Here is a 4,187-nt window from a genome sequence, read left to right as displayed (position 1 = left end):
CACCTGGTGAAGAGATAAACTGGAGATAACGCACCAGCCAATCAGATCCCAACTGTCATATTTCAAACACAGCTGATTGGCTGGTGCGTTAACTCTTCCAAGTTATCTCCACTTAATCTCTAGTTTATCTCTTCTCCAGGCTTAATACATCTGCCCCATTATCACTGTATTTGATATTACAGTAACTGAAGTCTACATTGCAGTGTAAAAATACAGCAGCCAGTATTTACTCTGCACAGAAACACAATAACTCATCCAAATCTAACTCTCTCCGCACGTTACATCTGCCCCACCCCCAGTGCAGCATGGTTTTGCCCATTAGCTAACAAAATGTGCCATGCGATGACCTGAATTAGTTCCTAAGTGCCCAGTATACCTTGGCCCTAATGTGTGTGTGTGTGTAAAACATGTGTCCAGTAAATTGTAACCTGCACTTTTTTTTTTTTTTTTTTTAAACAGACGATCGGACTTTCGAAGTCCAGGATTTTTTTCTCTCCATTATTTACAAGTTCATATTAAGTAACTGGGAATTAAACCATTTATACAAGCCATCACGCCATGCACAGACACTTACACAAACAATACAAAGCACAGATGACACTTAACTTAGAGATGATCACTGATGAGCGAACTTGTAATCCGTTCAATCATCACGACTGCGTATGCTTAAGGATTGTAGCACACATGTGCCCGTCGAAATAGCGCCAAAAATATTTAATCAACCCCAGATTGCCAAGGCCTCCCCTATTCACATAGTGGTCAGATTCCCCTCTGATACTTATGCTTTAACTAAATCACCAGAAAACATTCAAACTTTTCAAAACGGCTCAAATAATTTCAGGTTCATTTCATCTGTATCAGATTCCATTCATCGTCATTATTCAATTTTCTATCAGTAGGGGGTAAAAACCCATTTCATATTTCTGTCCCTATATCTGGGGAGAGCGCTGGGTATTAAACCATAGTGGACATTTAAAACATTATTTTCGGATGTTGATATTTAACTGTAATATGTTGGAATGCGTGTAATAAAAATAACTTTATATTGTGTGAAACCAGATGAAATGTTTGTAACGTGTGACGTCTTCAGGTTAATTAAAAGCCTTATTAAAAAGGCACTGGGTGGATGAACTCAGTCTGGTCCAGGACAAGACCCATTCGTGGCTATATTCACGATGGATGCGGGAATACCAGCTACAACTCCCCTCATTGTAGGCGATGGCGAAATGGATTGTTACGCCAACATACTATGCCTGGCGTCTGTGTGTGAGATATGCAATTTGGCCGAGTTGTTTTACAGCAAGTTTGTATACAATAGCAGAAATCTGCACACTTCCTTCCAGTGATGGCGGAGGGATCTGAAGCATTTTTTATCTCCAAAGGGGATTATATTGACCCTTTAAACATTCTGAATGAGTAGAGGTGCCCAAACATGGGCCTAATTCAGATCTGATCACAGTACAAATTTGTTCTCAAAATGGACAAAACCCATGCTGCACTGCAGGTGGGGCAGATAAGACATGTGTAGAGAGATTTAGATTTGGGTGGGGTGTGTTCAAACTGATATCTATATTGCAGTGTAAGAATAAAGCAGTCAGTATTTACCCTGCACAGAAACACAATAATTCCCCCAAATCTAACTCTCTCCGCACATGTTACATCTGTTCTCTAGGAAGTGTATATATTCACTGCCTAGCGAACCGGTAAACACTGCCCCGTCGAACATTTGATTTAACCATCTGCGCTGAGCCATGGATATACCTAATACCGGGACTGTTGGGGTGCCTTGAGGACTGCGTTTCGAAACCTGCTTTGGAGTCTTTGAACATCACAAAATAGATTTTTGCTTTTCATCTACTACATAGGTTCAAACCGTTTATTAATGCACTAAACTTATATTCAGGAAGAAGCCAAGTTACTCTTGCTTAAAGACACACACACAAAACAACCATGATTAACATTATCGTACAGATAATGGTCTGGTACAGGCATAGACAACCTGTGGCTTTTCAGCTGTTATGAAACTACAAGTCCCAGCATGCCATACACTCCCTAACAGCAAAACTATGGCATGCTGGGACTTGTAGTTTCACAACAGCTAAAGAGCCACACCTGGTCTAGTGGTACGCACTGTATTGTTAACTGTGCACACTCCAGATGGTTGTTAGCAAAGACCTCAACCATCTGCACATGGATGAAGACTGAGGATATCACTAGAGAGCCAAGCTGAGGAATGCAACATGTCCCCTCTCCCCTTACCAAGCATAGGTGCAGTCACCAGATCCAGTATGACACACTAAAGATCTCCTCTCTGAAGAAGTCTGTTACTATGGCACTTACATGCACCAATGCCGTGTGCAAACATGTCACATACGCATTTCAAAAGTACAATACAATATTCCAGTAAGGCATGCATGTCCAAACTATGGCCCTACAGCTGTTGTGAAGCTACAAGGCCCATCATGCCTTCCCACAATTTTGCTATACGGGAATGCTAACACTAGGACAAGGCATGCTGGGATGTGTAGTTTCACAACAGCTGGAGGGCCAAAAAAAATAAATCACTCATTACTAATCTGATGCCTTCCACAGATCCACAAGTGCCCTAGAAAACATGAACTACTCGTAGAGCTCGAGGACCAATTTGGAGCACCCCTGCTCTGACCGTTTTAACTTAGTGCTGCAAAGAGGAGAGGAAAAAGATGGAAAGAATGTAAGGGACAGGTGAGGTGATTGAGGCAGCAGACTGGATGGAGAGGAGCAGGGGAGTAAGTGGAGGTTGGGAAAGAATTCATGAAAGACAGAAAGGATCTTGGGTGGAGAGCACCAAATTGAGGCAATACAGCATATGCCAGGTGCCTTTAAAAAGGCCATAAGTACTGTACTCCACACAGTATGCCCTCGCTTACAAAATTTAGTCTAGGCCCCAGTTTCTCAAAGGACCCCACACAGTGCACGTTTTGCAGGTCTCCTCACAGAATCAAGCAAAATAATTAGCTTCACCTGTGGCTTTAAAATGAGTCAGTAATGAATGCACCTGGAAAACATGAACGGTGTGAGGTCCTGAGGACCAAGTTTGAGCACCACTGGTCAAGGAAGCTATTTATGAGAAAGGGAAAAGATTAATTCTACTTCAGATTTGAATAGACAACTGCGAATTTAAAAACTTGTGGTTAAAAATATACTAAAAAAAAAAAAAAAAAAGAAACACCAAATTACAGAAAAGTTAAAAACATTAACTGTTCTTTTAGGAAGGATACTGGAAAAAGGTTCGGTACTTATGTAGTAACTGGGCTGCCGATTTTTTGATTGTATGCCTTAAGTTAAGGCATACAATCAGATGCGATGCGATGCGATATCGCATCGCATCGCATCGCATCCGATATCGGATGCGATGACCCGATTTTTCCATAGGAATCAATGTTAAAATGATTCCTATGGAAAAATGGGTCCTTTTCATACCCCTACTATCCAAGTGGGCATGGAGTTGGATATAAACCTGTGGCGAGCGTAGCGAGCCACCGAGCCCGAAGCGTGGCGAGCGAAGCGAGCCCCGCGAGGGGACGGTATTCGTTCGCTCGCCACGCTTCGGGCTCGGTGGCTCGCTACGCTCGCCACAGGTTTATATCCAACTCCATGCCCACTTGGATAGTAGGGGTATGAAAAGGACCCATTTTTCCCATTGAATTCCATGTTAAAATGGACTCAGTCCATTTTAACATTGATTCCTATGGAAAAATCGGGTCATCGCATCGCATCGCATCGAATCGCATGGTCGCATGCGATGCGATCTCCCGATCCGACCCGATTTAGAAATCGGCAGCCCAGTTACTACATAAGTACCAAAGGTTCTATACTGGTGTAGAACAGTCAACACGAGTTTCACACCTTCCAAATGTATTAGAAAAGGGAACAGTAACGCACTTGGCCTAAAGTATGTAAAGTGGTACACAAGCAATAATGTACAACACAAACCCACGTCAGCCAATTTCCATGTCAAACCTATGATCCACACACAGGCAGCCATTGCTGATGAAGACTACTATAATACCACGTAGACGCAGTATGGTCTCTTTCTGCAGTTGTTCATATTGTTGAAAACACAACCGCGATGTTGTAGCTACCGCAAGTTTTGTTCTCTGTACAGCAAAAAACAATGACGGAACATAAAGCTTATGTAGAGCACA

Source organism: Crinia signifera, chromosome 12 (genome assembly GCF_055691185.1).
Source record: "Crinia signifera chromosome 12, ASM5569118v1, whole genome shotgun sequence".
Lineage (NCBI taxonomy): Eukaryota > Metazoa > Chordata > Amphibia > Anura > Myobatrachidae > Crinia > Crinia signifera.
This window is presented reverse-complemented; position numbering follows the sequence as displayed.